Raw genomic sequence first — 19,406 nt, 5'->3', positions numbered from 1 at the left:
TTACTTGGCAGACGACACGATTACAAAACAGGGCATAAGAGACACAGCAGAGCTAGCACTAATACAAAACAGACTGAGACATGAGAAACAAAAGAGGAACGAAAACGGAATACATAAGCTACTTACAACACTCAAGAACATGAAGCAAGGCACGGGAGAGGCACGACGGGCAAGGGAACACGGAGGTAAGTGAGGGTAACAAGGAGGGTACTGGAGACAATGACGCCACAAGGAAGTGATGACAGACCCACACTTAAATACAAACACTAATTACAACGAGCAACACCTGGCAGGGCCAGGCCAAAACACAGAATCAATAAACACTAACCTTGACACAAAAAGCAATAACACACACAACAACCAGATAGGGAGATGACATCAAACAAAGACAGGGATGGCCCAAGATAATAAATAATTAGAGATTAACTCTATTATCTTGAACCAGACCAAGATGGCCACCTGCACCATCTGGCTCCTCTGGCCACTAGAGGGAGGTAGGGGACCAGGTAGGCGACCACTGTCAGGAGGTAGGGAATGTCCAATGTCATAATCATAACCGGCCCAGCAAGGGCTGGGCCTGGGGACGTTACACTAATACTCTAATACTCCTCATAACCACTAGACAAAGACATTCCAAATCAACACATAACCCAACACAAGAACCCATTCATTAGACACAGATTAGACCCAACCCAACCCAACCCAAGAGTAGATAGGTGGGGAAACTTGCAAACGGCTTCTCTTAGATATCACTGTCACTTCCGCTGCACTACCACTGTACGGTCCTACGTATAGTAGATGGGTCATTTTCAAATAGTTTATATTTTACGGTAAAGAATCGTACGTTGTCTCAGCCTATATTTTCAAGTCATCTTTTTGCACTGGATTTTGTTTAGTTGAATCAACTTAAATATCAAGTTTACATTAGGGCTGCTAAAATTAACAAAACATTTATTTGTTGTTAATTGTTCCATCAGAGAACAAATGTATTCACAAAATGGATCACAACACAAGACCCCTGTGACCAATAAGTATTCATGATTCCTATCAATTTGCTTCTTCCTTACCACAGTCCCTACAGATAATAATAACTTTATTTGTATAGCACTTTTCATACAGAGGTTGCAGTTCAAAGATGCATTTTGCATTTCATTTGTAATTGCGTATATATCGTGATTAATCACAGTGTCACCGTCTCTGCCTCGCTACTCCCTCCCTCCCTTCCTCTCTCTCTCTCTCTCTCTCTCTCTCTCTCTCTCTCTCTCTCTCTCTCTCTCTCTCTCTCTCTCTCTCTCTCTCTCTCAGATGCTCTGTTGTTGTGAGGGGGAACTAACTAATTAATTTCGCCGCGGGGGGGGCATACTCACGGACAATATAATGGTAACTTGTTTAAAATGACAAGATATACATATGTGATTATTATTGGATAGATCTATTTGACTGACTGACTGATCATATATTGATTGATGGCAATGGTGATAGTTGTACTCTGTACATGTTTGCAAAATGTTTGGTATAGCGCCCCCCCCCTGGAGAAGAATTCACCAGCCGCCACTGCTATACAGATTGTTATTAACTCTAGGAGACTCTACACATGGTATTAATATCGATATCATATCTACACATGGTATTAATATCGATATCATATCTACACATGGTATTAATATCAATATCATATCTACACATGGTATTAAATATCGATATCATATCTACACATGGTATGAATAGCAATATCATATCTACACATGGTATGAATAGCAATATCATATCTACACATGGTATGAATAGCAATATCATATCTACACATGGTATGAATAGCAATATCATATCTACACATGGTATGTGAGGAGAACACACGGTGAGAGAGAAGAGGAGGAGAGGATGAAGCGTGAGAGAGATGAGAGAGAGAGAGAGAGAGAGAGAGACGAGAGAGAGAGAGAGAGAGAGAGAGAGAGAGAGAGAGAGAGAGAGAGAGAGAGAGAGAGAGAGAGAGAGAGAGAGAGAGAGAGAGAGAGAGAGAGAGAGAGAGAGAGAGAGAGAGGGCACAATGCCTTGGGCATGGAGTCTGCTGAATGGCATGCAGGTTACTGAGCATCGCTCCATCACATCCTGCCAAAGTAGCCCAGATGTGATGGCTTTATATTATTATTAGCTCTTGCTGAGCAGTGAGTGTGTGTCTGTGTGTGTGTGTGTGTGTGTGTGTGTGTGTGTGTGTGTGTGTGTGTGTGTGTGTGTGTGTGTGTGTGTGTGTGTGTGTGTGTGTGTGTGTGTGTGTGTGTGTGTGTGTGTGTGTGTGTGTGTGTGTGTGTGTGTGTGTGTGTGTGTGTGTGTGTGTGTGTGTGAAAGAGGGGGGTGGGGACTGTTATGTACCATGAGCTTGATCACTCCTGTGTCACTGGGCATGCAGGTGAGGGCTGCTAATTAGCTAATTGCTGCTGATTGGTTAAAGCCAGTCCCTCAGTCACACATGCAGTCTGACTGTGGCTAGAGGAGTGTGTGGAAACAGAGACTTGTCACGTTCTCCCATTCTTTGTTCTTTAGTTTTGTTGTATCTTAAGTCAATACATTGGGTTAATCACAGTACAATGAGGTTGTTATCTGGAAGGAGGGAAAGATCATAAGTGATAGAATGGTCTCCTCATATGACTTCCAATATAGCCAGCAAGGAATAAATGTGCAGTCAAGACCACAGAGTTCTTAATTCAAACTCATGTATTTATTGCCGCGGGGCCCAAAAGGTGGATAAGCAGGTTATTTTCATACAGGGATTATTCATCATTTTTCATAAGACATGATTGTACAACAGGAATGATGAGGTTTACATAATCATATAGCCCATTCACGGTGGCTCTTCACATCAAAACAAGTCTGCACATACATTTTGTCATGTTTATCAATGGAATAGACTACCTTACTTTTTCCACCACATGGTTAAACCTGGTCTAAGATAGGCATCTAAATCTATATATCACAAACAGTGATTACTCCATACAATTTACTCACGTCGCAGCAAAATGGGGCAGTCTGTGGAAGTGGTGGAGACCAGCAAGACCCCCTGGGGATGGGTGCATCTGTCTGGCCTCTCTCTCTCATCAATACATCCTTATTTATACTCTGATATCTACCAATCCTAGCACATTCTAATAATACGTTTGGTCCAATTAGATTTGTTGATTCTATATATGGAGTCTTCTCTGTTCCTTGGGTCCCAATTAGATGATCTTCTGGGGGGCGGGGGGTCCGCCCCTGTTCCTGTCCCTCCTCGGGGTATATGGGCTGGTTCCTGCAGCCCCCGTCGCTGTGGCTTCTTGATGACTTGGCATCTTCTTCCCCCCAGAGAGAATGGATTTGCAGTTCCTTTTCTTTGGTTTTGCCAGTTGAACACTAGAACCTTTTTCTAAATTGTAGCTCTAATGTAATGAGTTACATATTTATTCAGCATTAAACCAATGTAGCATTGTCTATATTTTAATACCAGATTACCTATATAAAGTATACTGAATTAATAGTTCCTTGAATGTGTCCCAAACAGTTTTAGCATGAGGGGGCTTTTATGATCTGCCCCCTGTGTCTCCAACTGTTCTTCTAAATACAGTTGAGTAAATAGTCTTAGCATGAGGGGGTTTGCCTAAAGGCTCCCCAGAATGTCACACAACACTGATGCCTGCTACTGTTTGTTCCAACTAATTTATACATACATGGATTTGTTATGAAATACCAGTCAAGGATACCACAAATCCTCACTTTGACAATTTATATTGTCATAAACCAGTATCTTGACTTGATTTCTATAATACTAACCATACCATATTTTTCACATTAAACATAAAAATCATAAATTGTTAAATTTTTCTCAATTTTCATTATTCTTTAGTACATATAATCAATGAGCTTTTGCTCCTCAAGGCTCATAGCCAGAGGCCTACTTTTTAAACAACAACTTTGGATTTGTTGAAAACAATTAAAACAATTTAATCTAAACATCACAAATTAAAATATAATAAATCACAAATTTAAAACCCAATTTTCTTAATCTACAGGAAAGTTTGTTCCCACACTCTTTTAGATGATCTGGTTGAGAGAAAACATACATTAGTATCACAATATTCACTTTACATTCATTTTTTCTTCCTGCTAATTCTTTCTTAAAAAATAGTGCATTCTGCATAATTCATCAATTGGTCTTCTCATCTATCCTCCCCCTTTTATGACCACACAATGGTCATAACTTTACCACCTCGGTCTCCACAGCGTCAGTCGGGCGGGGAAAGCAGATACCCAATGAAATTCTTTTTATTTTAATTTTTTTTACTATCTATCCTCACTTTGACTCTAATCTATCTATGTGTATGTCCTTACCCTGCGTTGTGTCTTAATTTATCCGCCCTCTGTTTGCGCGTCTTACCAAATCAAATGTGCACAAACAGAGACCATCAGTAGCTATTGTTCAGTTACCCCCCGTTCTCCACACCAACCAAATTCCACATTCCACAGAGGACCTTGCTCCCATTTTCTGCACAGTTCCAGACCGGCCTTGCCTCCCCCTTCCCCCCTTTGCTAGCCAGCCTCAGCCGTAGCAATTGTTGTAGGCCTGTGATCCCGTCATAATTTGACCTATGACTGTCCTGCCTCGGACTTACAGACGGCTCTCTCAGTCTGGACGTTTCCCAAACCTGTGTCTGTTTTCACAAATCCAACCTGGCCTCTGTTCCCGGGGTTATGATGAAGGAGGGGCTAGTGTCCACAAGCGACCTCTTTCCATAATCTAATAATTTCTCACAGGAAATAACTGAACAAGTTCACTCCACTGTGTCGTAATCTAATGGAATGTACTCATACTCAACAGTTATGACTCTTGTACATGTGCCGTTCCGCATTCCCCCCTCGACTGAACTGTGAGGAGACAAAAGCACAATTGCAAACCTGATTAGTCTTCAATTTAACATACTTGTAAGAGAAGCACCATTGACAAATTTACACAAACGTGACGGAACTACTTAGCTCTTTCGACATCCTGTTCTGACGTATTTCAGCTTTCACCAGTTCTCTCCCACCAGATCATGAAAAAATAGATTTAAACACAAAAGAAAAAGGAAATTAAACAAAGTCATACACTCCAATAAACACACACCACTCTGTTGTGGCATCCACACTCATGAAATATCCACGCATATTTAAAAACATTAAAGGAATAAAAATAACAATTTCAAAACCATCCACCCCGCTCTATTACTCCTGTGGTGACCCACATGCACTCGTTTCACACTCATCATTATCACACAACTGTTCCATTCAAACATGTCTTTGTGACTTGACACCTCTAAGTTAGCACAGTCTCCCCTACAGGCTCCATTCAAACACATTTCAGTCCACACAATCAAAGATAAAAATAGAAAAGAAATCTAAAAATTTAAATTCAATACCTCATCCATACATATACTGATTCCTCGGCAGCTACTTTAACTTCTAAGACAAGAAATAAACTCAAATGAAAGTAATAAAATCAAAATTACCACTTAAATGAAAAAGACAGACAAAAACCAGACCATACTCAAATCATCTACAGTCACTCCGATCATTTAACAGTGTCCTCTGCAAACACCATCGCTTCCAACATATATTACACATCTCATAAACAAATACTTTCAAACTCTCTCTCATACAACTTGTTACTCAACCAACACAGACAAACAATGGTTAGTTTTCTCCCTCTTCTACTTCTAACTCTCCTGCTCTCAACTTCAGGCTAAACACAATCTACACTCAATCTCTGCACTACAGTCTCCTTACTGTATTCCTACTCTCAGAAGAAGACTAGAACCTCCTTCTCAACTTAAAACATATCAATGCCTTCTAGTGCACTGACCTTTTCAAATGATTCCCTCATCAATTAGTCACCATTCAAAAGTCATAAACCAATTGAATGATTATCTTATTGATTTTCTCACTCACTCACCAAGCTGCTTTCTGTATTAGCCCTTTGTCTCATGCTCCTGTCAACCTCTATGTCCATCCTGCTGTAAAAATACCTCAACTGTTATCTTTCACCAACTGTCCTCCCAATCTTCACCTCTAACCTCTACTTCCCCTACCAAGCTGTTTAACTGTAACCATCTCTGTGGCTTCCCCTGTGGCATACCATAAACAACAGTCGCATACCATAAACAACAGTTGCATACCCATCCCCGTAGCTCCCCGTGACCTGAACCTACATTCTCTCTTTAGACCTTGTTGGCCCTTGGGCATACAAGGCCCTATCATTCCCTGTAATCAACAAAGGGTTATACACACATCCCTGCACTTCTAGGGTGAAGGCTTATCCCCCGCCTCAGAGGTAAATTAACATACATTTGCCTGCCATTCTAGTCACAGACAATGCATTACAATCTTAAACATAGAGAAACTATGGAATGAAAGCACTCCCACACTTATCAAAATACCACAACTTATGTAAACAGATCAACACAATCATTATCAAAATATTGTTATTGCAGCAATAAAATTGTCTTCCAACACAGCAAGCCTCCATCAATAAATTATCCTTCCCTATGATTCAGAGGCTTGAATCAAGCATTAAATGTAAACATGATCCTAACCACATCAACAGTGTATTAAAAATTACAATCTCACTCCAACATTTTCTATACAAGCATAAACACAACATCATTTATCTAAACATTTTTACATATTACAATTTAACACAACATTAATCAAGTAATTAACTTACAAACACAAGCATTCAACAAAGGCAATTTTTCAAGAAATAGCCTTATTTTCAACACAAATTCCTAGAAGTGGTTTCAAATGTGTTTAAGCCAGGTCTGCCCCGAATGATACTCTGCACACATGTGATGTGATATATATTGTTCCCATTATTAAATGATACATTTACCCATGGTAGCTAACTTGTGAATTTCAACTTGTTACAGGCAAAATATCCATTTTCTACTGATATACTTACTGCATTGTCTGCAGTATAAACCCCCTAATCTAATCATCATACATATTACATCTCTTCCCCTTGTTTACACAAAAATACAACCTGTAGTAAACACAAACACAAACTGACCCACTTCCAGAATACATATATAACACAAAGCAAAAATATAAACTCTCACCATTTTCCCCTTGAGCGAATGAATGAACAGCGTCCCGGGTTCCTCACATTGTACCAACGCGCATGCGTATTAGAGCAAACAGCGCACACAGAGCAAACGATGTGTATCGCGACAAAGTACAGCTATCATCACAAAACACTCCGTTTCGTCCTAATACAATGCAACGACATCCACCGCACACTCTAACACTTCCTAACCGTTACTTCCAAAACTCCGCCACACATACATGCTGCCCGCAATTTCACAAAACAGCCGCATGCAAGCTAATAGCCTAGCCAGCCTGATGTGATGGTTCAACACTCTCCCAGATCCGCGCGTTATGTGATGTTCCACACGCGTTCGAGATCCGCACATTCATTCAGTCCGCTCAGTACTAATCTAACTCTAAACAACTTACACATGTTCAAACAACAAACTCTATTAAAAGAAATTAAAACATCCTATGATAACAAGTGCCGTACCACAGTCCAAAACGAATCATAAACCACTGCTCATACCCTTTCTCCGCCTGGCCCCACAGTGCCAGGATGTTCTCAACACAACCACGTCATCAACCGGCGACACCCGTTTCCACAACAACACTGTACACAATTATCACCGCATTAAATATAAACATTAATACGGCCACAATTACATCAGCGCACCACTCGACTCGCTTCTCGACACCCATACCTCAGACCACCTTCCGTCAAATCTTTAACATCGCCGCCGTAACGTCCATAGATTACCGTGGCTACCCCCACAGAGCTAACCTACTAGCCCCAACTTCAATATGATTCGCCTCAGACTCGTATACCGTTCTGATCCACGTTTAACAACATAACAAACCGGCCAAGCTTGCTATGAGCACATACATTTATACAAATATATTTATACAAACAAACCATGCGTCGATTTCACATGGCGCAACACTTATAACTTTCAAGACCCTGTGTATGCCGACTTCCTAAATGCATACTGACTCGCCCTTCCCCATGACAGACCGTCGTCCGCCCTGAAGTTATAGAACAAACCAGTATCCCAAATTTATTCTCCGGACATCCTCTGGTGTCCACAAGCCAAAACCCCATATTTCTCCTAAACCACCGCGGCATACACAGTCTCATAGCGGCAAGCCCAGTCATATATTTAATAATAAAATTTAGACCCACTAGCCGGGTACAGTATCCCACTGTCCCACTCTCCTCATACTTTTTACCTAACCCTAATCTTCTCTTTAAGATCTTTGACTACACTGCATTTACCCACTACTGTCCATAGTACCTCACAGTCCCAATCTTCCTGCCTTTTTGTGAACTTCCAGACCCTGACAACATTCTTCAAGCTAATCATCTCGCCGTCCTAGTTGGCCTCTCGGTCCAAAATTCCCGCATAACTAGCACTAGAACTAAACGAATCAAACGGTCAGTTTACTTCACCTCCTAGGTGGGGTGGTTCTGCTAGTGCATTCCCAGAAGGGATTATATGTTTCTACTGTAAAGAGCCTGGTCATATCGTTGCTGGGTGCCCAGTGCTTGAACAGAAAAATGTCAGAACGGTGGCTCTGGTAGAAACCGTATGCAGAACACCTATGCCAACGTTAGAGGGTGATGGGGAAAGTATCAAACGGTTCCTCAAGATTTATGATGGATGGATTTGTTTCCCTGACTGATGCACTAGAGTCCAAACATGCTATAACAATTTGGAGAGATACCGGAGCTTTTCAGTCCCTCATTCTGGAGGGGATTTTGCCGTTTTCAGAAAAGTCTTCTTTGCATTCCGGTGTCGTTGTTCGTGGCTTTGGAGGTGGATTTGTGGATGCACCTTTGCATGAGGTCACACTCAACTCTCCCTTAGTATCAGGCAATGTTGTTGTGGGGGTATGTTCTCACATCCCCATAAGAGGGGTGTCCTTCATTCTAGGGAATGATTTGGCTGGTGACAAAGTGCTGGCTACTCCAGTTGTAACTCCCATTCCTGTGGTTTCTGAGGTCCCTGATGAGCTGACACAGAAACATCCAGGAGTGTTCCCTGTGTGTGCTGTGACACGAGCAATATCAAAGGACAAAAGTGATGTTGTTGATACTTCGACTTGTGACATTACACTTAGTGACACATTCTTTGTTGAATTGAAAAGTGAACCTGTTGAGAATTTTGGAAAGCACACTATGGATGTACCTCTGCATAATGATTCTCTTGATTGTGCCTTTGTGTCAGGCCCGGTGGTGGAACCAAAGTTGACATGCGTGCCGGATATGCATGTGGCAGGAGATGATCTGGCAAAGCAGTGTCTCAAGGTCTTCCCAGCCTGTACGGTGGCTGAGGCCACGAACGAATTGGAGGATGAGTGTGGGAAGGATGCTTCATGTTTCATGATTCATGTGACACCGTTCTAGTTGAAGAGGCTACAAGGCCTGGCTTAGGCTGCCAGCCTTCCCACAGTAGCTCTATTGTTCCTGATATTTCACTTGTGGGCAGGGATGGTCCCAGTATGTCAGTTGATGATTCTGACATTGATTCACGTGTCCACACTGACTCTCTGCCAGGCACTAGGTGTGCTAGTCAACCTAGTTACCTGTGTCCTGTGGAGCAGGAGCCGCCTTCGCGACCTGGTCTGATGAGTGGCAACCATTTTGATCAGGACAATGTTATTTTGTGTGACGCCATTTTGGATGGTATTCCAGACACTTTTGTGACTGATGTATTGCCATGTTCCAGGGACGGTGGGGCTGTACCTGAGGCAGTGCGTCCTACTCTGGATGTTCACGGTTTGCAGTATCCTGAACTACCAGTGCCAGGTGGGATGGATATGGGCGCAGTGGTGGTATCAGAGATCTATGGTTTTTGTTCTTCTGTGTTCTGTCCTGTTGAGCGCAGTGAGCTTAGCTCTCATATTGATTTTGGTTTGCAGTCTATTTTTGACAGGTCGGTATCGGTGGAGGGGCCTGTTGAAATGGAGCTCATATGTGATAAGGTCTTGGTTTGTCGATGGGGTCCTAAGTCTTATGCCTCAGTGGAGGAGGAGCCTGCCCCACTCCAGCCATATACCGCAGTGGAGGAACCTTTTGTGAGGTCTAGCTTGCCCGAGAGTCGGGACAGGGTTGTTTTTTGTTTTACACAGCATTGGCGAATGTTCCACAGTGGGGAGCATGCAACACGGTTGATGGTCGTGTTCGACAGGGGCCGGCCCGTTATCGCTGTTGTGGTAGTGGCCCTGACAACTAATGGGTCACAATATTTTTTGTTTACGGGTTTGATGTGTAGTGGTTGCCTCTTGGGCAACCATTTTGGTGGGGGAGGTGTTATGTACCATGAGCTTGATCACTCCTGTGTCACTGGGCATGCAGGTGAGGGCTGCTAATTAGCTAATTGCTGCTGATTGGATACCTGCTGGCAGGTTAAAGCCAGTCCCTCAGTCACACATGCAGTCTGACTGTGGCTAGAGGAGTGTGTGGAAACAGAGACTTGTCACGTTCTCCCATTCTTTGTTCTTTAGTTTGTACCAGTATTTCATTGTTAGAGTAGTCTTTTGGGTTAAACACGGGTTTTGGTGTCTGTTTGCACATAGGTTGCGTCCCTTTGAGCCAGGGTCGTAACAGGGACGCATCCAGATGTAGAGAGCCACAGCCCCAATGAATCAAAAGCGATGTAGCAAACAGGGGGTGCAGGGGGGGGGGGGGCTGTTCATGCACTGGTCATCAGGTCACACAAGAGGCATGGGGGGGGGGGGGGGGCTGAGCGAGGGATGAATGAGAGAGAGAGATGGACGATAAAACATCCACACCCCAACAAGGGTGCGGTCACTGGACTCTACAGCCTGCACATTCCAGAGTGGGTGAGATAATACCAGAGGAGCTTAGATATAAGATACTAGATATTAATGAACTAAAAACGATCAATTCCCCCTTTTGACATTAAAATCAAATATGTCAACACAATAGTTCATTAATGGACCTGTACCTGCCGATCATCAACCATTAAACACATCATACCTAACTAGAAGAAAACTAAACAACAGTTAGAGAGGAGAGAGAGAATAGGAGGGGGAGCGGGAGAGAGAGAGAGAAAGAGAGAGACACAGATTTGAATTGCTTCAGTCAACTTTCAAAAGAATACACCTAACCCCTTTGAACCCCCCTTACTCAGGTACACCGTTCCTCTATTAGGATATCCTTCCCTCTCTTACAGTGCACCCCCCGTCTTTGGGCTGGTCCCGTCTTCTGGGGCAACGTCTCGGTCCCCGTTCCAGGGCGCAGTTCTATAGGCAAGGTGTCTCTTCTGGTCTGCCTCAGTGTCTTTTGGCTGTCTTCTCCGCCTCTCCCCAGCTGGTACCCCGTCTCTTCAGCTCTGCCTCAGTGTCTCTCCTCCTGCTGTCTTTTCCCTCTCGTCGTAGATGATCTATGTACCAGGCTGCGGTGCTTGGCCTCGCTGGGTGGAGGAGATATGGGGCGGCGTTCTGGCCTCTGTGGCTTAGCTGCCTCCTCCTCCAGCCTGTCTCTCTTCATCTCCGGCCTGTCCTCTGTCTCCTCCAGCCTGTCTCTTGGTCGAGGGTCGTCTGGTGGTCTGGGTCTCGGACGTCTGAGGGGCTGCTACAGTCTCACAGGGTACTACATGTCTGCTCCTTTGCAGCACCACAAACATGGGAACTCTCTAACTCTTCCCCTCCCCCCCTCCCTCCCCCTTCTCTCTGAGTGCCCGTCTCCTGGCGCTGAATAAGGTGATGGATGCCTCGGGGTCTTGGCCAAGATTGTAGTGACTGCTCTACATGCACCTCCGAGGCCTTGGATCAGTTATTCACCGCCGTCTGTCCGTGGTCCCGTCAACTGATTAACAGTATTAACAGACTGTTAACAGATTAACAGTCAACGCGGTTTCATTGCTGGGTTAAGTACTTCTATTCTATTCACATAATACGCTTACTTCATATATCTACTCCATTCACATATATGCCTACCACTTGTATCTATTGCTATGTCCGCCTACTACAATCTCATGAGCTGTCTAACGCCTGTCCCGTCTCCCTGTCTCCCTATGACTTGCTGTCCTGGAGTGTTGACCGGAGTGTTGGACGTCCCGTGACGAAGGCCGGGAGATTGCGACCCCCTCTGCGTGCCCCCCTGTCTCCGGAGGTCTCGTAGTGGTGGCCGGATGTCCCGCGATCAGGGCCGCCTCAGGGGGTGTGCGAGCAGTGCGGTCGCACAGGGCCTCGCGGGAAGGGGGGCCTCGCAAAAAAAAAAAAAAAAAAAAAATTGGTTAGGCAGCAATACGCCGAAAGGTGTCCAGTCTGCCGGAAAGTACTCGAAGAAGAAGAAGAAGAAATTACACCGTGGGCCAAGAAAGTCTCCTTCCAACTTTACCATTGGCGCCGCGTTGATACTGCGTTATGGTGAGTCAACCTATGATTATATTCCCGCCGTGGACCTGACCTATCTCTCTTTCTCTCTCTCTGGAGCCAAACTGGTCGACTAGCTAATATAGTACTACTAGTAGCTAACGGTGTGTGCCTGGTGAGAGCACCTGGCTGTATGTAGCCGCATAGCTTGCAGAACGCAGAAGCAAGCTATGCGGCTACATACAGCCAGGTGCCTGATTGAGCTAACTGTTAGCCAGTTAGCTGTTTAGCGTCAGCTGGGAACGTTCGTTTGATGCTATCAGTTAGCCTTGAGAATAGCAGGCCCTGGCACTCTGACTACGACATCATCTTTGACAGAAGATGTAGTCGGGCCTGCACCATGACAAGGCTCTGGCCATAGCTTATTTGTCCCGACAGCGAGAGGCCTTTCGTCAACGTGGAGACCTGTGTTGCGGCCTTTCGCCCTGCGTTCCTCGTGCAGGTAAGATGTCATGACATTACCCCACTCTTCCTTCCTTCCCCTCCCGAATGTTTTGTTAATAACGATGTTTTTTTCCAGGCAAAACATATGCTACTTCACAACATTTGGAGATACGACATGTGCTGTGTGTGAATGGTCGTTTGTGTAGCTTGGGTAGCGTTGGGCCGTTGGCCAAAGCTGTGTGTGGCCTGGTGTCACAGTACCTGGCTAGCCTATTTAGCTGATGTCGGCCATTGGCTCCTTGCTGCTTTGGTTTCTCTGGTATAGACCCTCTTCTTGTTGGATTTAAGTGTTGATCTTTGTCCTTTTGGATCTCTCATACATGCTCTAGTCTCTCTCTAACACACACACACATGACAAACACACATGTTCTCTCTCTCTCTCTCTCTTTCTAACACACACAGTCTGCCTATGGCGGCCTTTCTCGATGGCTAGGCTGTGCTCAAGGATCTTCAGTCACAGTGCTCAGGTATTCTGCCACTGTGTACTCTCTGTTTAGGGCCAAATAGCATTTCAATTTCTTTCCAATGTGTGTCTCTCTCTCTCTCTCTCTCTCTCTCTCTCTTGGATTTAAGTGTTGATCTTTGTCCTTTTGAATCTCTCATACATGCTCTAGTCTCTCTCTAACACACACACACATGACAAACACACATGTTCTCTCTCTCTCTCTCTCTCTTTCTAACACACACAGTCTGCCTATGGCGGCCTTTCTCGATGGCTAGGCTGTGCTCAAGGATTTTCAGTCATAGTGCTCAGGTATTCTGCCACTGTGTACTCTCTGTTTAGGGCCAAATAGCATTTCAATTTCTTTCAAATGTGTCTCTCTCTCTCTCTCTCTCTGTACACTGTATATTGACTGTAGAACGGGAGCTCTCTCTCGCTCTCTCTTTTGCTATATGTTGACTGTATCATGCCCCGCCTCGGGCAGCGCTATTATTTAAGAATATGTTGACTGTAAAAAAAAAAAATGTATATATATATATATATATATATATTTTTTTAACCTTTTGGGGGGGGGGGGGGGGGCTCGCGTTAAATCTCGCACAGGGCCTCGCATTTCTCCCAGGCGGCCCTGCCCGCGATGATGTCGGGGAGTTCGCGACCCTCTCTGCGCCACCCCCTATCTCCCTGTCTCCGGCTGTCCCTGAGCAACGACCGGAGTGTTGAATGTCCCGTGACTAAGACGGGGAGGACGTGACCCTCTTTGCGCCGCCCCTGTGCCTCAAATGGATCCGCTATCAACTCTATCTTTAATCTTTCAAAATGTTCAGTTGCTATCGCTATTAGCTCTATCTTTAATCTTTCAAAATGTACAGTTGCTATTGCATGCACTCATCTGTGTTTCACCACACACATGAGTGCATGCTTACCAACTGTCCATCTGCAACACTACTATCACCAACATCTAAGAAGGGAGATCCCCCCTTGAATGGCCCTTCTAAGGTTTCTCTCCTCCACACTGCCTGTGGAGCTTTTTTCCCTATTGTTAGGTTTTAGTGAGTTTTTCCTTACCTTCGCGTGGGGTATGTCTGGGAGTGCTTGCATTCTTTCATTTATTTGCATTCATCTAAAAATGTTTGGACCTTATGGTGTTCTTGTTCTGTTCTTGACTTATTGTTATGTTTTCTTCTTGACTTGTTTAAAGAAGACCTGTACGGCCCATGGGGACATTAACGTGTGTTGTCGGGCCCTATGAATAAATTTGATTTGATTTGATTCTGCTGACCTCCCTCTCTGCCACAGCTGAAGACGCGCCGCAGACAGCTGTTAGTGAATGTCTGGATCTTCTGCAACGTCTCTTTTCTTCATTCTCCATGTCTCCTTTTGATGTCAGGAGTTCTCGTTCTGTCATTGAAGAAAAAGCTCCTTCTTGGTGTCTGTCAGCTGGCCCAAAATCAATCTCAGCAACGCCTCCATTTGATAGTATCAAAAAGCCCAAGTCCTTTGGATTGATATGTATGAGCCAGCTGAACAGAGATTCAAAAGACAAAGGTGAATTCAATCAGTGTTTTTTATTGTCTGGAACACGCAGAGAAGAAGAACAGTCTGGAGCCCAGCCCTCCACGGGGCTGAGAGTGTCTCGAATGATACATGACAGCGATTTATATACTCTTGTGGCAGCTCCACATATAGGGAGGTGGTTAATAATGGATGCATTGCCATACATGGTCTGGTTTGGAGATGAATCTGATATTACCTCAAGTATGTTCATGTCTGCCCCTCCCCACTGGCCTATGGTGTGTGTGTGTGTGTGTTTGTGTGTGTGTGTTTGTGTGTGTGTGTGTGTGTGTGTGTGTGCTTGTCTGTGTGTGTGTGTGTATGTGTGTGTGTGAAAGAGGGGGGTGGGGAGGCATCCAGATGTAGAGAAAGCCACAGCCCCAACAAATCAAAAGGGATGTAGCAAACGGGGGCGCAGGGGGGGGGGGGCTGTTCATCCACTGGTCATCAGGTCACACAAGAGGCATGGGGGGGCTGAGCGAGGGATGAACAAGAGAGAGAGAGATGGACGATAAAACATCCACACCCCAACAAGGGTGCGGTCACTGGACTCTACAGCCTGCACATTCCAGAGTGGGTGAGATAATACCAGAGGAGCTTAGATATAAGATACTAGATATTAATGCATTAAAAACTATCAACACCATGCTAACATTAACCAGACATGAAAGATTGCCACTGAGCTCATTCAGCACCTTCTTGAGATCAAGTGTACAAAAACCCTAAGAAATGTAATAAATGGCAGATGATTTACAGGGGGGTTTGTAGATACAGTACTGCATTTTGCCATCCGGACACATGCAAGTTGAAATATGAATATAGAATATATACCCGAGTGGCGCACCACGTTACTGCGCTGCAGACCTACGCGGTCGACCCAGGTTCGTCTCCCGATCCCGGACGGATTTGCCGCATGTCCTCACCCGATATCTTCTCCCGTTCTTCCTCTCCTCTGCTCTCTGTCGGTCACGTCTGACCAGAATAAAGCTGTAAAAATGCTAAAATAAATCTGTTACGCACCCCAGTAAGGGGACGCAACACAAGGCCACAGACAGGGTAGGTCAGGGTGCAGTGACACAAAGCCATGGAAATGATTTGCAAAATAATAGTATTTATTTACAAAACACAGCAACACAGAGATCAAGGAGGACTGCCAGTGGCACCAAATGAAATACAAAAGCTAATTAAATCCCACCCTCCCCTTTACAGGCACGGACGCCCAAAAGTACAGGTGGCGGTGCTCACTCTAAGGCTGGTGTCTTTAACATCAGGTCACCTACGTGATGAAAAAATGTAGACCCAGGGTATCTTCCTGTCCTCAATGTCCCTGTGTGCGAAACAAAAGATTAATATACAGGAAAAATAATCACCATTGGCTGGGTGATAAGGGAACAAACAAATATACAAACAGGTTATGGGATAAACAGATATGTACAACAGGTAGGAACACAAAAGGTATAATACTATAGAAAATGGCAAAGAACCAGAGCCTTGACCAGCTCTCACACCAAAAATGAGCTCAAACAGAGCTTTGACTAGCTCACACCAAAAATGAGCTCAAACAGAGCTTTGACCAGCTCTGACACAAATGTATCCCAAAGAGCCACGGCTCTATACCACCAAAATGAGAGCTCTACCACCAACATCACCAGATATAATTACCACCACAGACACCGACAGAGCTCTGGCTAACACTGCACACAATGGGATATATGAAAGGAGAGAGGAGGTTGATTGCTGACGAGCCTCAGCTGTTGCTGCTGCTGTTGCTGTTTCTGGAGTGAGATGGTGATTGGCCAGCTGCTGCTGGAACTGAGAGACCCTGAGAGATAGATATGTTACACAGGAGGGAGACAAAAAACAACAAAACAACCTGCCTACATACACATACACATAATATATATATATATACAAGGACAGAGTCTGTAACAAAATCTTGCGTGCGCGCGTGTGGCAGAGAGGTCTATTGCCCCCACCCCTTCTGGAAAGGTGATTAGGGGGGTGGGGGGGGACTGTACACTGGAGGTGGTTGGGTGGGTGGGTGGGTGGGGTGGGGTGGGGGGTACATTGGATTATCGACGAAAGAGGGTCTTGTGTATTATTGGGTTAGGACATTTACTGTACATTGGAGGGGGTTGGGTTAGGACATTTACAGGGGCCAGTTTCGAATTGCACTCTCCCGTAGGTGCTCTTTGAGAGTGGTTTTGAAAGTGGGTAGTGATTCACATTCCTTTACAGCTGTGGGTAGGGCATTCCACATTGATGTGGCATAATTGCGAAACGTGTTTAGTCCCTTGTTTGAGCCGAATCTGGGTTTAACATGATTTGTCGAGCTCCCTCTGGTGTTGTGTTCATGGTATTCACTGATCTTTGGGAAGTATTTTGACATGTACATGGGTACCTTAGTCGTGTATCTTGTAGACCAGGCCCATTGCAAGTTGCTGTACTCTGTCTTCTACTCTAAGCCATCCTAGGTTGTCAAAGTGTGCAGGGGTGAGGTGGGTTCTAGGAGTAAGGCCAAGCAGTTGTCTGACCAGTTTGTTTTGTGATGTTTGTAATTTTGTTTTTAGCGCCTTTGAGGTGCTTTGGTACCATGAGGTGCAAGCATAGTCGTAGTACCCTTGAATGAGTGCTCCTGCCAGAGTATTCAGGGTATACTTGTTTACCAGAGAGGAGATCCAGTAGAAGAATCTAGTTTGTTGGTTGACTTTTTTTTATTACATTGGATGCCATTTTGTCACAGGAAAGATTTGCCTCTAGGGTGGAACCTAGGTATGTAATTTCATCTTTCCTTGTGACAATATTGTCACCCACTGTAACTGAGAAGCCGTCGGTCTTGCTGAGTTTGTTATTTGACCCGAAGAGAATGGACTCTGTTTTACCCAGGTGTAATGATAGTTTGTTATCAGCGAGCCAGGTGCAGATTTTGCCTAGTTCCGAGCTGAGAGTTTTTTCAACCTGTAACTTGTTCTTGTCAGAGACCAGCAGGGCTGAGTCGTCCGCAAACAGGAACAAGTTACTGATGACATGTCATTTGCATAAATTAGGAACACTAGCGGTCCTAGTATGCTTCCTTGTGGAACACCACAGCTCACTGGGGGGGGGGGGATAGGGTACCGTTTACCTCCACCATCTGTTCTCTTCCCTCCAGGTAGAATTGCATCCAGCTCACTGATAAACTATCAAAACTAATTGCTTTTAGCTTGTCAATCAGAAGAGAGAGAGACATAGATGTGTGTAGAGAGAGACATATATGTGTAGAGAGAGAGAGACATGTGTAGAGAGAGAGACATAGATGTGTAGAGAGAGAGACATATATGTGTGTAGAGAGAGAGACATACGTGTGTAAAGAGAGAGATATTTTAGCCAAAATATGTTGCCGGAACATAAAAAAAGAAAAGAAAATGCGTTCACATGTGCTTTTCAAGAATATAAAAAAAACTAGACTTAATGGGTGTGCTTGTACATTTGAACAGTTCCATGATACGTGGCAAGCTTTCTCAGTGCAGTATTACACAACACTGGGTACTCGTTCCGGACTGATATCCAGAACTTTGCGAGGGCCTGTCCAGTGAACTTGACTTTCAGTAGCTCGTCACATGAAAGATCAATGAGCGCCTTCTGCTCAGACAGTGTCTGTTGCGTCATGCGTAATGAACGGATCTTGGATCCAGTAAAATAGTAAAATTGAAAATAGTTCCGAAATTGTTCAATGAGCCCTTCTATGTGGCTACAGATGATGGGCTTCAAATCATTCTTTGCAACATTCTGTTCTTCCAAAAACCCAGTGGCAAATATTCATGGAAGCCAAGGGATGCCAAGCTTCCCCAAAAATATGACCAGTAAAAAGAAAATGTAAATGCATAATTTTAATTTTTTAATTTTTTTGTTTGTTTACAATAATAAGGAAAAAAATCATTATTTTTCATCTCTGTGTTATAATAATTTTCTCCCTCCTCGAGAAATGAACCGAATGAGCAAAACTGCGCCCACTCTCTATGCAGCTGAGACAGGTACACTGCTGGTACATGAAGCCAGGCTTGGATGTCCTTTTCTGGCATCCCTTAAAATATTATTAGCCAATAAGATTCAAGCTTAATTCAATGGGGTTGGTCTTAACGGCGCACCCGCCTGGTGAACTGGGGATTCCACTAGGATCTGGCGGCCTCAGCCTGGGCGGCTGCCCCAGAAGTTCAAGACCAATCAAATCACATTAAAAGCTAAACGTGACAACGTCATCGCCTTGCGGCCTCGTTCGACGTTTCTAGTAGCTAGCAATCAATCGACAACAATAATAATGGAAGGTGATGGAGATCTTGTCGAGCATCTATTAGTAAATGTGTCGGCGCAGAGCGATATGGACCAGAACTCGGCCCTGCCCTATTTCGTGTAGCCTTAAAGGGGAACTCCAACATTTTGGGAAATTAGCTTATTTAACATCTTCCCTGGAGTTAGACAAGAAGATACATACCTTTTT

Source organism: Notolepis coatsorum (assembly GCF_963971535.1).
Source record: "Notolepis coatsorum genome assembly, chromosome: 9".
Lineage (NCBI taxonomy): Eukaryota > Metazoa > Chordata > Actinopteri > Aulopiformes > Paralepididae > Notolepis > Notolepis coatsorum.
The sequence above is the reverse complement of the archived record's forward strand: the minus strand, read 5'-3'. Positions refer to the sequence as shown.